Raw genomic sequence first — 18,009 nt, 5'->3', positions numbered from 1 at the left:
TGGATGAGTGGGTAGATGGATGAGTGGGTGGATGAGTGGATGGATGGGTGGGTGGGTGAAGATGCCATCCACTGAAGCCCGGCTCTCCACCACACTCCCTTGCCCACCCAGACACCTCAAGCAGCTCACCATGGCTACAAAAGAGGGTCCACAGCCCTCAGCTGGACATTCTAAATTGAAGGTCAGAATGGAAGGATCTGTCCCTCTCTCTCTGACCCTCCCCTGATCGCACTGTCTCTCTCTGTCTCTCAGAAAGAAAAAAGAAAAAAAAGAAAAACATTAAAAAAAAAAAAAAGAATGGAAGGACCAGAGACCAGAATGCCCTCCCAAGCCCACTGTCAAGTGCTCTGTCAGGATCAGCACAAGGAACCCTCCCAGCCTCCCTATGAGGTAGGTACCATCATTAATCCCATTTTACAGATGAGAAAGCAGACACAGAGCTCACAAAGTCACTCAAGGTCACATCAAACAGTACACAGAGGAGCCAGAGTTCAGGCTGCAGAGCCCATGCTTCTAACCCCAAGCTCCACCAGCCTGGACCTCCGCTCCCTCAACTTCCCTGCCATTCCAGCAGCAGGTCACGAGCACAAACCCAGAGCGAGGACCCCTCCCCTCTCACTGCCCCTTCCCCTCCAGCCCACCTCACCCCAGACCAAGCAGATCACCCTCCTGGAGTGGGCCCAGCACAGGCAGCACCTGAAGCTCCCAGGTAGAGATGATCTTACTACGCAGTCGGGACGGACAACCCTGGCCTTAGAACAGCCTAAACGGAACAAGTCCAGGGCCCCCCGTCACCTGGAAATCTCTCCACCAAAACCCAGAGAAAATCAGGTTGAAATCATTAAGAGTCTCTTAAGGGGAAACTGGGAATCGAGGTGGGTGGGGAGGACACAAAGGACCTAAAATGGTCTTCCTTTAATGAACCAAGCCAAGCTTGGTTGCAGGAGAGAGAATAAGAAAGCAGGAGAGGCAGCAGCCCCTGCCCCTCAAGTGGCCAGCTGACCCTGACAATACCTCACTTCCAGCATGCTTTGCTTCAGCCATCTGAGCCGGGGTGGGGGGTGGGGGGAAGGGGGAGTGCTGGACCTGCCTGTGCTTCTAGAAGGCTTTACAGACCGAATTGTAATGGGGGAAGGGCAGAAGTGGACACTACCTATCCACAGGAGTTCCAGGACTCCACCAACGTCTCTGAGAAGCTGTTTGAGCCCTGTCCACCTGGCCCATGCTGCCTCCCCACCCTCCTATCCGTGGATCCCAGTGGCCCTAGGACAAAGCCCACAGCTCGCCATGCTCACCTAGGCCCTGGCTTTCAGAAGGCATAGCTGGGAAGGGTCCTGTGGGTGCCCCCCACCCCTGGGCACTATGGCGGGTTTCTGCAGGCCTCTCTTGAGGGCCAGAAGGATGCCCCTGTTCCCCTTCTGCCACCACTGCAGCGTGAGACTCACCTCCTTCCTGTCGCCCCACCTCTCTCCAACCCCCATCTTTTCTATGCTTTAGTGGAATGTTTGCAGACACAATGGACTCACAGCACAGGGAGATCTAAGTTCTAATTCTGTTCCACCACAGGGGAGCGCAGGGCCTCGGGTCTGCCCCTTAAGCTTCGCAGTCTCACCTGTAAAGTCTTCCACTTTCAGCGGGGCCATACCTGCCTCCTAGCCGCCCTGATGGGCTCTCACGAAATCAGATGATACCGCCACTGGGCGGGACTCGGAGAGCAGCAAATGTGAGTTTCCCGAACTGGCCTAATTATAAAACATGCTGAAAATGAAGATTCCACCCAACAACGGGCACTCTGGTTCAGGACTTCTGGGGTGGGACCCATGAATCAGAATTTTAACCAGTAACAAGTACTCGAAGTGAATCCTGTAATCGAGCAAGTCTGGGCAATTTGGGGCTGGAGAAATGGAGAGGAAGTCTTTATCACCTCACCTCCCGTGGAGAGAGGGGCAGGAGGAGTTAGCGGAAAGCACTCCTTGGCTTTGTGCACACATACAAAATCACCACCCTGCCCACACTCAGGGAGCCCACCAGGTGTAGGATGCCAACCTGGATGGTTTACATCCCGCATCCCATTTAGCCCGGGCAATGACCCTACAGGACAGACTGCCTTCTTTTTACAGAAAAAGAAACCAAGGCTCAGAATAAGGACCTGCTCAAGGTCACAGGACTAAGATGACAGATGGCTTCCCAACACCGAAGCTGGGCTCTGCTCAACACCCTCAGCCTCAGCAGGATGGACTTTCCTCTGGGGGGGGCGGGGGGGGGCAGAAAGGAGACAGCTGCAGGCAGGACTGCCCCTCTGTTCCCTCCCTGGAGCCTGGGTATGACCCATGCATGAGTCGTCCCCACCACCCTAGGCTGCAGGAGAAAAGGGTGCTCCACTGCCTGGACACAGAGGCTACTATCTCCTGTCCCCAAATAGGAGGGAGACAGGGGTCCTGGAGCCCGCAATCTAGGAAGGTACAGGGGACCCGCCTAAGATACAGTCACATGGCAACTCAACTTGGGGAGGGCTCTGAGCCAGAATGCCTGGCACGGAAACAAGAGGCTCCCTGAGGGTCTGGCAGGAGAGGGTACCGGGATCCAAGAGCGCGTGGCATCTGGAATGAAACCCGAGGTACCCTGGATCCCTTCTTCCCCCAAACATACAATCCCTGCTAAGCAGGCAGCAGCTGCCCCCATGACAGAGAGCAGAAATGCCCTTCTCCCTAGAGAGGACGGTGTAGCCACCTGGCCAGAGCACTTCACACAGCCCCTTGGTCCCTCTCATCCACACTCTCCCAGGGGCTCAGCCTGGGACCACACAACCGAGCAGAGGGAAAACATGGGCCAGTCCCCAGACCTCGATTTCCCACACCAAGTCTTCACCCAGGCCTGGCGGCCAGTGGCTCCCCTCCTACTTCGAGGGCATGGCAGCGATGACCGATGACTTTCAGTGACACTTATTCACCATGCACTTTGAACTGGCCACATGTACTCTTCACAACAACTTGAAGAGGCAGATTTTGATCCCCATTTCAAAGATGGAAACATCGAGGCTCCACAGGGTTAAGCAACCCAGCTAGCAGAGCAAGCCCTTGACCAAACGCCAGGAGTCACCTAACACCCAATTCCACGCTTCCTTCCCGGGCTTTCTCTTTCGCTCTCACTGAGCATCTATGAAGTACTGAGTGTCTAGGGTACTGGGCCAGTGACCACCAGACCACAGGACAGCCCCACTCTCAGGGAGCCACAGTTGAGCTCACAGACCTCTATACACCTCGCCAAGTGAAAATGGGCACCCAAAAGATACGCACAGGTCCCTGTAAGGGGCCAGCGAGCGGGCAGAAACCGGAATACTCTGTGTGGGGCTCCAGTAAACAGCTGTATTTGGGGGCCTGACTTGAGAGCGTGGGGTCAACTGCAGGTGCAGCAGACGTGGTGAGACCAGGCATCAGGAGAAAAGATCCTGTTATCTAGAAACAGAACTTCTCTCCAAAGGAACCTAGTTACTCGGCAACTCACTGGCCAAAAGCCTACCTCACAGTAACCCTCTGGAAGGCCTCTGTCATAGAAACAGCCTGGGAAGGAAGACAGAAGGGGTGGGGGGCTGTGGGAAGAGTGGGGTCCCCTGGTTCTGGGGTCCCCACTCCCCCCCCAGAGTGCCCAAGAGGCTGCGGTCCCCTTTCCTGAGTCTGTGGCAGGAGGAAGGCTGGGACTTGGCCCAAAAGGGCCCTTCTTTGGCAGAAGATGCCAGAACTTCTCATGAGCTCAGTGGCTCCAGACTTCCCCAGAGCTGGGCAGCAGCCCGCACCAGACACAGTACACCCGTGGTGGCCCCGGGGCCAGCCTGCCCACCTCTGCCAGCAGCTACCGTGGCAAGCCCAACTGAGCAGGGACCTGGCCCTGGAGGAGGAGGGAAAAGGGGTGGGGTCCAGAGCCCTCTGCTGACCTGTCAACCCCGCATTGGAGCCCAAAGTGCCTGGAAAGCAGAAACAGTGAACACATCAAATACAGCAAGTCCACTGCTGGGTATACGCAGCAAAGAACTGAAAGCAAGGACTCAAACAAATATCTGCTTGCCATGTTCACAGCTGCATGTGTACAGTAGCCAAAAGATGGAAGCCATCCAAACGTCCATCAAAAGATGAATGGATTGGGACGCCTGGGTGACTTAGCTGGTTGAGCATCCAACTTTGGCTCAGGTCATGATCTCACGGTTTGTGAGTTCAAGCCTCATATTTGGTTTGCTGCCAATGGGCAGAGCCTGCTTCAGATCTTCTGTCCCTGCCCCCGTCCCGCCCCTCCCTTGCTCACTCTCTCTCAAAAATAAATGAACAGTTGGGCACCTGGGTGGCTCAGTCAGTTAAGCATCCGACTTGATTTTGGCTCAGGTTATGATCTTAACGGTTTCATGAGTTCGAGCCCCACATCCGGCTCTGTGCACTGACCACACAGAACCTGCTTGGGATTCCCTGTTGTCCTCACTCCCTGCCCCTCCCCCACTCACACTCTCTAAATAAACAAACAAATAAGAATGGATAAACAAAATGTGGTGAATACAGACAACGTAATATTAGTCGGCCATAAAAAGTAAGGGACTTCTGACACATGCAACCACATGGACGAACCCTGAGGACATGATGCTAAGAGAATGAGTCAGACACAAAAGATCCAACACTTTCTGACTCCCCTCAGACCCAGTACATACAGCAGTCAGAGTCACAAAGAAGGTAGACGCTGGTTGTCCGGGGTTGGGGAGGAAGGAACGGGGAGTTAATGAGTATAGTACAGAGTTTCCGTTTGGCCAGATGACAAGAGTTCTGGAGATAGGCGGTTGTGATGATTGCACAACAGTGTGAATGCGCTTAACGTCACTGCCCTGCACGCTTACAACTAGTTAAGGTGATCAATTTCATTTTATGTGTATTTTACCACAAACTATCTCACTCTATACATATGTATAGACAGATGCAGGTTAAACCTAAATTCGTATGTGGGCACAGAAAAATAACCATATTACTTATGGGGAATTGTTTTTTGGATTGTTTTTACCATGAGCATGTAATACTTTCCTAATAAAACAAAAAGAGACCCTGGAGACCTCAACAGACCCATTTCAGCGTCTGAGAACTGCCCGCTCGACACAATGTTGCAGGCAATGCTGTCCCCTGCCACCACCTGTCCCTGCCCCCAGCGACAGCCTGCCCTGTGGACAGGGAGGAGCAGCACCCCCTCGAAGGCGGTGAAGGCAGACTTGGGGTAGGGGCCAGCTGTAATGCATGGGGCCTCCCCACTCCATGAAAACAGCAAGAAAATGCCCCCAGGGCCAGAGGCGATGGGTAACTGGGGTGCCCCTCCCTGGGCTCTGACTCCAAGGTGACTCTGGCTTTGGAAGGAAATGAGCCACCCTGCCCTATTTCCCCTTCTAGGAAGGCACAAGGGAATGACTGAGAGCAGTCCCTACATGACCGGCCCTCTCCCCTACAGGGCTCTGGTGAAATCACCTCCCATCCTCCGCTGAGGGGGGACAGGAAGCTGCAGCGAAGAGAGAGATGGAGAAAACATTCACCTGATGGAGGAAGTCACAAAAGACAAGATGGGCCTTTCCAATTTCTACCTTCAAGTCCCACCATTAACACACCACGAGGGATGCAGACTCAGGCTCGGTCCTCATGTGCCCACTGACTGGCCGTGTGGCCTTGCCTCAGTTTCCTCATCTGAAACTTGAAAGGGATGGAACTCTTGCTTTCACTGGCTCCTTTCAGCTCAGAAACTGAAGGCTTCCATACGAGCTGGGTGATGTCTCAGAACCAGGAAAGGGCTGAGGAAGACAAGACATGGCCTTGGAGCAAGGAGAGCCTCCTCCAGGGACCCATGCCTGGTCTCCCTCCCGGACGCAGCACTTCTGACTGGAGCACCGGCACCCCCAGCCTCAGACCACACGGCCCCGCCATTCATTTTTATATTTTCTAACCTCTCCCCCTGGTGTAGGGGCCGACCCAGCTCTGGCACACTTCAAGGCACTCACAGCCTCATGACCGTCTCATGACACCCCCTGTCCCCAAAGCCAGCCCTCTGAGGAAGCAGAGCCTGGAACAGTTATCCAAACAGTAGGCAGAAGAGGAAGCCACACAGGGCCCCATGAAGCGCACCAAACCAAGCTGAGAGCCAGGGAAAGCATGCTTTGAATCCTGCGCCTGCCACTGATTTGCTGGGTGACCTTGGCCTAGCTTCTTCAGTCCTCTGGGCGTCGCTTTCCTGATCTGTCAAGAGAGGCCTGGGACTGGTCTCTGCCTGATCTTCCAGCTCTGACAGCCTGGGCATCACTGGGATCTCAGGATCCCAGCAGCACCACTGACCCCGACCATCTGGGCCCCGCGGACTCCAGACAGGCGGACCTGACAGACAGCCAACTCGGGGGAGTTCTGTGGCACCAGGGACAGAGCTCAGCCCCACAGAGCCCAGCTGCTGGAGGCCGTCTGAAGGCAGACGGCTGCTGAAATTCAGGATCAAATGGGTGTCACGCTTTCTCAGAGTTGGAACTGCTCAGCTCGGGATGGGGTCAGAGGACCAGAAGGAGGCTTTGTGCATTCTCGGTGCCACACTGCCTAGTAGGCGAAAGTGGCACCCCTCCTGCTCCATCTCTGCTGGATTTGAACCATAAACACAGCCCTTTTCTGAAGGGAAGGGCTTAACACAAACCAGATGTGGTAGGGACTTTCCCCCACCCCCTCCTGGCCCTAAAATTAAACATTCAGTGTCTCCTCTGCCAAAATTCACTTGAAGGCCGAGCCTTAAAGAGCCAGCACCTCCAGTTCTCACCCTCACACGTTCTCAATCACATCCCCGCTTAAACAAAATGTCAAAGTCCCCAAATGGCAAGTGTGGATGGGGCGGCCCCCCCAGGAAAGCCTGGCACCCATGCAGGCCAGGGACAGATATCAAAGGAAAGGTCAATGGAGAAGAAATGCTGATCCCCCTTCACTGGCCCAGAAGGAACCACAGGGCAGCCTTTCGGGGGCTTTGCTCCTGGGGACCGCAAAGGGCGGGTTTGCACAAAGCAGGGACAACCAGCTCACGGGGAGCACTGGTCTTGTCCCTTGAGATTCCTGGAAGAGCCGATTTTCAGGACTTGAGATTACAGTCTCTATAACTGGGATGAAGAACAGGTAATCTGATTTATCTCTTATCTCCTACAAGGCTGTGATGGTCCAGAGAGAGCCCACCTGGAGAGATCTGGCCTCTGCAGGGCTGCCAGGCCAGTGGCTCTTCTTCCTGAAACCTCACCTGGGTCCTACAGACCCTTCCAACCCCAGCTGAAGGCCCAGCCCATTCCATCCACCTAACCGCCCCTCCCCTGCCACCTCCCCATGCCCCCTACCTGTGCTAGGGCCACACCTCAGCACCCAGCACCAATCAGTTGGATCTGCAGAGGCACATCCTGTCTCTGCAGCCAGGGGACACATCCATCCCTGGCCCTTAAGCTCAGGGGACCACATCTTACACCTTCTATGCGCTCATCAACGCAGCACAGCACAAAGCACACACCCACACAGCACAAAGCACACACCAGGCATGCTCAGGACAGACAGTTAAATGTCATGGAGCTGCCATTACTCAAGCAAAGGACAGGTGACAGCCTAAATAAATAAATAAATAAATAAAATGGAGAGGGATGCTGCTTCAGATAGAAATTCCCTGACTTGCTGTAAAATTGAATACTATTTTTTCTTAAAAAGTATTTACATCCTACAACCTCAACACAGTCTTTTTCATTTCTGCCTATTATCTTTCTGTTTACACCAGTTTTTATGGTTGCAACTGGTTAGAATGCATATACCATATAGTGTTACCCTAACACAACAGTCTATTGGAGAGTCTATTCCTGTATAATCTTTATAAATGTCATTCCAAAGGCTGAAAACAGGGGCGCCTGGGTGGCTCAGTCAGTTGAGCATCCGGCTTCGGCTCAGGTCATGATCTCGCAGTTTGTGGGTTCGAGCCCCGCGTCAGGTTCTGTGCTGACAGCTAGTTCAGAGCCTGCAGCCTGTCTTCAGATTCTGTGTCTCCCTCTCTTTCTGACCCTCCCCCACTCACGCGCTCTCTCTCTCTCTCTCTCTCGCTCGCTCAAAAACAAATAAAAACATTAAAAAAAAGAAAAACAAAGAAAAATGCTGAAAACGATGTCCCACCACTATCACGTATCGGGAAGATTTGTTAAATTCCTCCCCTAATGTTGCTTAGACTGGAAGTTTTTTTCCCCCAGAGGGCACAGAGCATATTCTTTCTGTCTCAGTTAGACAGTTTTCTTCGAACAAATTCCTGGAGGCTGGGGAAATGAGGGAGGGGAGTGGCATTCCCAGGCCAAAGGGTATGAACATTTTCACCACTTTTGCTACATAAATGAGCCACGATGCTAAACCCACAGGTTGCAATAAGCTGGAGAACCTTCAGAAAGGACTCCATCTACCTGTTTACCTGAAACCTTGTCCTGACTAGATTTTTCTTCTCTTTGCAACTGTTCCTCAGTGACACATGTTGCCTGGAAAAAGGTCATCAATCATCTCTGGGTCTTTAGAATAGGTGCTCTGGGGGTCCTTCTTCTCATACCTTAGTTCCCAGGCCCACCTTCTCTATACCAACCCTTGTAACCCTGGTCCATTCTGATGTCAGAGGCATGCTGCAGCTGTCCTGACACCTGCTCTACCCCCTCCCCCAACTTCTGAGACTCATGATCCCCTTCTACCCTGGGCCCGCTCCCCACCCCCACGGTACCACATCCCCCCTGAGAAACTCCTGATAGTCAGAGAGGCAGCTGGGGTGGTTTTTGACCTAGAGTCCCTCAAATGACCCCAGGGATGTGGAATTGCCCTGTCAAACTGAGTCTCACGTGCTCTCTCAGCTCCCTGTAGGCCTGGGCCCGTCTCCCTGGGCCAGTTGGAATCTATGCCCACAAAACACCTGCTGCAGGCCGACCCCCCAGCTGAAAAGACCCAGGAGCATGGCAATGAGGAGGCATCCACAGTCTAGAGCCAACCCAAACCCCTGTGGTCACGCTGTCTGGATGAAAGCTAGAACTCAGACAACAGGGCACAGTCAGAATTTGGCTCAACTGAGACTACAGGGTCAGATGTCACTGAGGTGGGACAGGGCGAGGCAGGATACAGGGTGCTGCAAAGCCCTCTCTCCACAGGAAACCAAACAACCGAGCTGGATGGTCACTGAAGGACACAGATGTTTGTGCTGGGTGAGCGGGGAGGGCCACCTGTCTGATAGAGACGGCCCCTCAGAATGTCCTGGAAGAGAAAAGCATGGCCTCTACCATTAGCACTGCAATATTGCTTTAAGGCAGCTTTGCAGACAGCCAACTGGCCTTCCGGCTCCAAAGCCAAAAACAATTTCCGGTCAGGGAGGCAAGAACAGATCTTTCATTTTCTTACTTCCTTTCCCTCTAAGTAATATGGGTTTAGGGTCCAGAAGAGACACTTGATTCACATTCAGGGGAAACTCCTACCATTCAGACGAGAGCGACAATCTTCTCCAGGTAAGCCTTCCTAGATGTTCTCTAATACCTAAGTAGGAAGCTTGCTAGAAATGCAGATCCCTGGGTTCTGAGCCCAGAGCATTTGGGTCGGCAGGTCTGGGCAAGGCTTAAGAAGCTTCAGTTCGTACATGAAGCCTAGGTGGGCCGCGGACCACCCTTTAGTAAATACGGCATCGGAGTGAAACACTCCCCTTGGGTGGTAGGACTGGACATGCCCACTGGAACCAGGAAGTGGTGGTCACCTGAAGTGAGGGCTCAATTACTGCAGTGTGGGCAGGAGGCCCTTGGCTGTGGCCCCCCTCCCCTCCTCCGAGCGACGGAACCTCTCCTTCACACAGCAGAGCGCATGTCGTCCCCTCAGGAGTCCCTCTCACCCTTCCAATTACCATGAGTCTTAATTGGACCAGCCTTTATAGTTCATTGTGGTTTCTGGGTAGGGAGGGGCAAAGAGGGTAGAGTGTCTAGCGAACCAGACAGAACAAATCAATCCCAGCCCATCCATGTGGCCACAAGCTGGAGTACCATGAGGCCCTGACAGGGAGCTCTTGACCCCAACAACTCAAACAGCAGCTGAATCATTTCAGTGGCTTCCCCCTTCAGTGCCCCCAACACTCAGAATCCCTCTGGAGAATCCCACGGCTCCAAAGTTCTTATCATCCACAGCCCCTAAACTTTGGAAAACCGTCTGCAACTGTGTCAGATGGGCCGGCCGGGGGACCCTCAGCATTAGGGACACCGAGCATGTTCTAGGTGCAGTTCCAAGACCGCCTGAGAGTCCCACACATGGGTATGGGGGCGGGGGTCGCTCGAAGAGACCACCATTCAAGCTCCATCTCCTCTTTTCCCAAGAAACACCTGTGGCCCACCAGGTACGAGACCTGACCAGACCGCACCTGACTCCATACATCTAGCACTAGGTTAAAATGAAAAAATGGAAGAGCCAGAGCTGCAGGAGAAAGGAATTGTCTGCGCATCATCTCTTACATATCGAAAAGGACACAAACATCCAGGTGTGTCACTGGTGTGTACACAGCACCAGGGGCCCCCGTGCATTCACCCATGTTGGCATTTGAAGCCACCTAAGAGTTGGCTCTTAGAGTTCCCAGGGACTGAGAACTGGGGACTCATTCCCTACTTCAGGTCAAGCCATTTCATGAACAGTCTGACTTCCTCTTCCCAGCCCAGCTGGGGCCTTTCATCAGATATGTAAGTGCTGGGGGGGACGGTACAGCTGCCCAGGGACAGAAGTAACAATGCCAATTGGCAGGGTGCTGGCAACCCTCAGCCCCAAACCAGCACCCCAATCAAGAGTTCAGCCAGGGCCCAGCAGGTGCAGGAAGCGGTCTCTCCCACCCTGAGCTTTTTCCGGCAGACAGGGGTACGGGAGAGCATCGCCTGGGCCATGGAAGGTTTGGTTCAGAGAAGTGAAGGGGGGAAGTGAGAGCCGAGCACGGAGCCGGCAGGTTTAGGTTCTCTTCTAGGACTTCTCCCACTTCCCTTCAATGTTACCAAGCACCCTGGCCGCTCTGACAAGCCTCACGGATAGACAGGAACTTGTAACTATGTGGTCAACATCCAGGTCTGGGCAAAACCTTCCCAGACTCAGATGCTCGTGAGCCTTGTGTCCTGGCCCTGAGGTCCCGCCTGGCATGTGGAAGCTACTGAAAAAAGGCTAGGTTGCCAATGGGTGATCTGCCTCCCAAATAGGTAAATCCTGACTGGTTTCTGAACCCCCTTCTATGTATCCAGCACTAGGTTAAAATGTTAACAGGGACTTCACATTAGAATGTTAAGCCTGTAGCCAGGCAGGCCAGTGGCTAAGATATTCTGGGTCAGAGGAAAATCAGTGCCCCCCATGCCAGGCAGGAGGGCACCTAGGACTAACAGGGGACCGCCACAGCTCCCACTCCTGCCTGACAAGAGGCAGTGGGGTCACTACAGCGGCACCCCAAACCAACACCTTCGAGCTCTCAGCAGGGGAGAATTTCAGGCACTCTCTATTTTCTTCGTTGTACCGTGCTTTTTTTTTCACAATGAACATTATATTCCCTCTTAATTAGTTTAAAAAAAATAGGTTTGTATATTGCTGGTGGCGTATTACGTTATCTGTCTTATAAAGACAACTGATGAATAGGTAAAATGGGCATCTCTCCTGACCAATTAACTCAGATCCCAGATATTAACCTAAAATGCAGGAAAATGTCCGCACGAAAGGACTATTTATAGAGGCATTACCTAGGATGGCCAAACACTGGAAACCGTGGAGATGTCCAAGGCGGGTGGGGGAGGGATTATGAGGAGATAGCATCTCACTGAAGAGAGAAGCAGCCGGTGAAGGTGGCATGCCCGCCCCACCCTGACTGGTAAACTATTTCCTTCTGGGGGTGGGGGGGCGGGGGCATCCCTGCTCTGTGGCAAAGAGCCTGAGGCCAGAAGCACCTTGCTAAGACGCAGAGGAAATCCAAATGCGCTGCTAGAGGACCGCCTTGGCCTCCACCGCCTTCCTTCTGAAAAGGTAGATGGGCCAACCTCTCATGTTCCTGACAAAATAGCAGCTTTGGTCCTCACGTGCCCAGTGCCTAAAGCAAACAGTTCTGTTTGTGCAGGCCTCGGAAAACCTCTAACAAATGCAGGGCTCAGGAGCCCAGCCCTGGACACACACCAGCCAGTGAGGGTCTCCAGTGACCCGAGTCTGCAAGGAGTGAGGCCCCGCCAGCCAGACCTCTTGGAGCAGTAGGACGAGATTTCATTCTGCAGCTTCTCGCAGAAATGCCTTCATGCAAGCATGATTTAACACCATGCCTTTGGCTCTACTGGGGGTTGATTTAAGAACCAATATGCAGAGGGGCTGGGCTGGCTCAGTCAGTGGATCTTGTGACGCTCGATCTCGGGGTCCTAAGTTTGAGCCCCATGCTGGGTGTAGAGATTACTTAAAAATAAAACTCTTATTTATTTATTTATTTATAGGGTTTATTCATTTTTGAGATAGAGAGAAAGACAGAGCAAGACCAGGGGAGGAGCAGAGAGAGAGGGAGACACAGAACATGAAGCAGGCTCCAGGCTCTGAGCTGTCAGCACAGAGCCCGATGCGGGACTAGAATCCATGAACCATGAGATCATGACCTGAGCCGAAGTCAGACGCTTAATTGACTGAGCCGCCCAGAAGCCCCTAAAAATAAAAATCTTAAAAAAAAAAAAAAAGAACCAATATGCAAAAAAGGTCTCTGTTGTTCAGTGAAACTTCCTACCGACACCACCACCCACCACACCACTCTAACATGGAAAAGCCCCTGGTGTTCAGTAATTACTAAGAGTGTCTCTTTCCCATGAACTGATATACTTCCTTGTATTAGGAAATAAATGTATGGTAATTCCACTTTCCCCTTTTGCTCTGGCCACCAGGAAGCTTGGAACCAGGGTCAGGGCAAACTAAGAAACACTAACCTCTCAACACTGTTACCTCATCCTCACCCTGACACAGTTCACATCTTCCAACTTTAAAACTTGGTTACACGTGAGCCTTTCAAATGCTTTTTGGAAAGAGGCAGCAAAGTACAAATAAAAAAACAGTCACAAAATAAATCGATACTTGGATCTCACTTTTGTCAGGGAAGAAACACCTAAGCAAATCTTTAATAAAAGGCCCTAAAAGAAATGAAAAAACAGAACTAAACTGTATATACGCTATGGTCACAGTATCTGAAATTTACTTTGGTCATAGGTTTCTGAAATTTAAATGCTTGTGTTGAGATGAAAGGGGTAAAAATGGTCATTTTATCCCCTCTGAAGTTGCTTCTCTTCTAAAATGGCAACAGAGGCCCTTGTCGGTGAGTCCAGTAGGCAAGCCGAAGCCAGAGTTGCCTGGCCTTTACCAGGTGATCCCCAAAGCTGCCCCGCTGCGGGGGGAGGGGGCTACAAGCCCACATCTGCCTCCTTAGAGACGGAACCCGGCAGGTGGTGGTCTGGCCTTCTTAGGGTCTTGAAGAAGACGCCCGGTGCCCTGAAATCACAGCTGTTTGAGATTCCTGTCCTCACCATCCGTCAGCAGGCCTGTTCTGAACGCACCCTCCTGAGAACAACAAACGACGCCTGGACACATGGCTGTGGGGAGGGGCAGGAACCACACACCATAACCTCTGACCTCTTAACTACCTAGGACATGACTGGCAAACCAGCGACCCCTCAAGCCTTCCCGCGACAGATCAAATGCTGCTCCCTCCAGGAAGCTCTCCTCCTCCGCCCCAGACACGACCCTCACACCTGACTGATGGGCATTCACAAACAGCCTGCACGTCTCCTTGGAAGCCCTTGGCACACCTGAAGTCACGTCCTTGGTGACCGTCCAGCCCAGGGGACTGCAAACCCAAGGCCAGCACAGTTGCAGATGGCACCCGGGCCACAGGAGCCAAACAGCCGGAGGACAGGATGGGTCAGCCCCTGCTGAGGACCAAGGTTTGGGCAACTAGGCTAGAAGCTTCCTCCGCCCTCCACTGGACTCAGGACCCCCGGGAGCTGCCAGAATGGTCGGCAACTGCTTCTACTGCATCCAGCCTTCTCCAGTGATGGCAGCCCACGTTGGGCAGGGAGGCATCAGGGGCCTGAGGGACAGCCCAGCCCCAGAGAGCAAGCAGGTCTTCAGAGGCTGACTCATCACCCTGCAGGGGGAGTGAGCTCACTCCCTTCCAGGGCATCCTCGAACTAGAAACCCACAGCAGAGATGGTTCCCATGGCAACTGGCCAGCACCTCCTCCACAGCCACCCTCCCTGGAGCACCATCCGCCTGGTGCCACGGGTCACCTAACCCTCCCTCCCCAACCTGAACCCTGAGAACAGAGTGGGGCCCTGGGGGCCAGGCACAGCAGAGTCCCTGCCCCCACCAAATCTACCCTAACTCACAGGAGACCAGGAACCTCATGACCCCACCATTCAGTCATTCTTTGGAAAGTCTGAGCTAGACTCCCTCTCCCACACAACTCCCACCAGTGCTATTTTGCACCCTGGGCCTCCCAACTTGCTCCAGAGCCTTCTCCACATAGCCAGGCTCCTTCCACTCTTGACTTGGCTCCCACCGTCCCCACCATCCCCGCCCCAATTCTCTTAACACACAGTGTCCAGTTTAGACAGCTGAGTGCTGACCAGGGCTCAGGAGGAGCCCAGAGCCCGCTGAGGCCCCGAAGATGACTCACCGGGTCACTGTCACCCACCCCCAGGGCTCTTTCTCTCTAGCTGCTCCCAGCCCACTCCTTCTCACTCATCCTCTGCCCCACCCTTCCAAGAGCTTCATACTCACTGTTCATGCCTTTGGTCACACTCTTTGCCTAGAGCCCACCTTCCCCACCCTTCGCCACCACCCCCCACCCCCCCACTCCCTGCCTGACTCACCCAGATATACTCCAGATTTGAATTTTTAGCTCACTGTATTACCTCATCCAGGAAGTCTTCCCTATCTCCTTCAATGTGGGATGGGGCCTTCCTTGGGCTCCCTTCCCTACACTGCCTTGACATCATTGTGACAAGGAAAGGCGGCTCAGAGGCCTGTCACCCACTGGTCTCTCAAGCACCTTGCCCTGACCTGGAAAGAGCAAGTGCTTAATATTTATTATTAAATCTGGGTGGTGAGTACATAGGTCTTTATTGCAATATTCTCTATACTTTTTCTTATATTTCAGATGTCATTTAAAAAAATACATGGGTGGCTCAGTCGGTTAAGCATCCGACTTCAGCTCAGGTCATGATCTCACGGCCCGTGGGTTCGGGCCCCTCGTCAGGCTCTGTGCTGACAGCTCAGAGCCTGGAGCCTGTCTTCCAGTTCTATGTTTTGCTCTCTCCCTGACCCTTCCCTGCTCACACGGTCTCTCTCTCTCTCTCAAAAATAAATAAAACATTAAAAAAATTTTTTTTAATAATAAAATAAAATGATCCACTGTAAATGTTGGCGGCCGTGCCTTTGGCCACAGGTTTATGTCTGATGGCCTCAATATCTGGCTGAACTCATCCTTTGGAGACTCGCCCCTCCCTCCCCTCCCTGGAGCTAGAGGAATGCCATTTGGCCAGTTACCAAGTAGTCTGTTCAAACCTTCCAGAGCATCTGCATGGTCCCCAGCACAGTGGTGACCACAAGGGCGAGTGTGCATTAGTACTGTTGTATCACTCAACCTCCGCTTGTCCTGCTCATTCGTGAGAACGCAGTTCAAGTTGGCACGCTAACCTCACTGTACACTAGCCCCCAAGGCTAAACAGGACAGGGAGGTTTCGTTGCTAAGCGTCGAAACTGGGTAATGGGTACATCGGGATTCATTACACTATCCTCTACTCCTGGACTTGAATTCTCCATAATAATTAGGTTGTTTTTTTTAACTTATTCACACAACTAATATTCCCTAAGTGCCTACCACATTGCAGGCATCATGGATAGAGAGAGAAATAAGAAACAACTCTTCCCCATCTCTGCCATGAATTGAAAACTTTATTAAATTCTAAATTACTGGGGAGCCTGGGTGGCTCACTCTGTTAAGTGTCCAACTTCAGCTTGGGTCATGATCTCCTGGTTTGTGAGTTCCAGCCCTGCATCGGGCTCTCTGCGCTCAGCGTGGAGTCCGCTTGGGGATCCTCTGTGTCCCTCTCTCTCTGCCCCTCCCCTACCTGCCTGTGTTCCCTTTCTTTCTGTCTCTCAAAAAAAAATTTTTTTTTTAATTCTAAATTACTTGCTATCTTATCCCTCCCTGAAAATTAACACCTGATGGGACTTATGACAAGACAACGCTGACCCTGAAGGAAGAAGAGTTAATGAGGGGCTTGGGGCACTGTCTTTCCAGGGCTTGTTTCCCCAGCCCTGCCTCCTCCACCTACAGGGTCCCCCCTGTATCGGGGCAGCCCCCTTACTCAGAAAGTGGCCACAGAGCTGCTGCCAATCTCACAAGCCCACAGGAACCCTGCAAAAGACAGCTTTCCCCTCAAAGGGCAGGATCCAAACACCCTTCATTCTATCATTACAACTTTTCCTAAAGCCCTCTCGGTATCAGGTGCTAGACCAGCTCTGGAATAAAAATAAAGGACCCACGGACATCCCTGACTTAAGGGAATCATGGTTCTATTGACTGGAAATCCCTGGATGCAGATCCTAGCTCTGCCACTTACTAGCCGCAGGACATTGGGTAAATTATGAAACTTCTCTGGGCCTCAGTTTTCCCATCTGTAAAATGGGGATATAGTGCCTGCCTCACAGGGCTGCTGTGAGGATTTTATAGGTCAGTGCCTGGGAATTCCTTATCCCCGTGCTAAGATGCAAAAAGCTAAGTACGGTGCCAGGCACATAACATTAGAAGAGTTACTTCATATCACTCCTGTGTTAGTATTATTCACCAGTCCCCCATGGCCTATTAACAGGTGGAGTGGACAGTGGAGCTTGAAATGCAAAGAAGTCACAGAGGCCAGGCCAGATTTAAGAAACAGGCACAGACTGGCTATAGTTGTCCTTGCACCTGCCTAAGCTTTTCAGAGCAATGCCGCCGCCACAGCCTAAAGGGTGAGCAGTGCCCGAGAGCCTGTAAGTGCTTTCCAGCTGGCCTCTCCGCTGAGAGGAAGCCAGCAATGCCCCTTCATCACCCCCAGCCTGTCCCAGGGTGCTGCAGCCAGGCTGAGCGATGTTTCTGGTTGTTCAGGGCTTTTGTCTCTTTAAGACAGCTGTGTTTCTGCTCACCCTGGGCATTAGGCGGTAGGAACATGTTAGCCCCCACAGACCTGGGTGCGAGTCTCCGTCTGCGGTATGCCAGCCTCAGCGTGTTCCTTGACTTCTCAGGGTTTTGAGCCCCTCGCCCGTAAACAGAGCTAATGCCTCCCACCTTGTTCTAAGGATGAAGTAAGAGTGTGATGTGAAACAAACAGCTGGCACAGGGCCTAAAACCACTGTGACTGTGTCGGGGGTGGAGCCCGGAACACCCCCCCACCCCCAGACGCAGAACCAGCCCAACCCTGTCACGGCCAAGAAGGTGCCACACTCTGGAACAGCCAGCTAAGGCATGGCCAGCACCCCTGTGCTCCCCCCAGCACAGCCTCATTCCCAAGACCCTCCTTGGGGGTGGCCTGGGGTGCCACGCAAGGCAAGAGGGAAAGAGAAAAGACAAGGGGAGGAAAGGAGGAGGCCAAAAAGAAGCCCCCATCTAGTCCTGAGCTGCCCCCCGCCCCCCGCCTCCACTGCGGGGCACAGCACCAGAGCCTACAACAGTAGGGACCAGAACTCCAGCAGCATTTACAGCAGAGCACGCCCACCATCCGGAATGCAGCCCCCTTGTCTTACAGGTGAGGGTCAGGAGTGGCCCATCCAGCATCACATGGCAGCCACAGGTGCAGCTCTAAGGACAGACCACTTCCGGGTTCCGCAGGAATGTGTGTGTCAGAAGAGAGGTATTTGGGGCCCAAGAAGGATGGAGACCCAGTTCTATCTCTAGTGAGGGCCTTCTGGTCTCCAGCCTGGGCAGACAGCT

General features: G+C 52.9%; 1 protein-coding gene and 1 long non-coding RNA gene across 5 annotated transcripts in view; one reads left to right on the top strand and one right to left on the bottom strand.

The window, feature by feature from the left end:
* The window catches only part of ACTN1 (actinin alpha 1), a 97,510-nt gene that overhangs the window by 62,020 nt on the left and 17,481 nt on the right, over positions 1-18,009 (bottom strand). Inside the window, exon 1 of one of the 4 annotated variants that reach the window (XM_029952885.1) lies at positions 17,267-17,350. The exons of the other annotated variants lie outside the window; for them this stretch is intronic. The gene's annotated coding sequence lies outside the window, so the exon portion shown is untranslated. Of the gene's footprint in view, positions 1-17,266; positions 17,351-18,009 lie in introns of those variants that run through there. 4 annotated transcript variants of the gene reach the window in all.
* LOC115302895 lies at positions 1,579-6,757 on the top strand. The gene is made up of 2 exons (XR_003913701.1): positions 1,579-1,723; positions 5,470-6,757. It is a non-coding gene; the product is annotated as an uncharacterized LOC115302895 (long non-coding RNA).

Source organism: Suricata suricatta, chromosome 9 (genome assembly GCF_006229205.1).
Source record: "Suricata suricatta isolate VVHF042 chromosome 9, meerkat_22Aug2017_6uvM2_HiC, whole genome shotgun sequence".
NCBI lineage: Eukaryota > Metazoa > Chordata > Mammalia > Carnivora > Herpestidae > Suricata > Suricata suricatta.
Note: the sequence above shows the minus strand (reverse complement) of the source record. Positions and strands in the feature narration are given on the sequence as shown.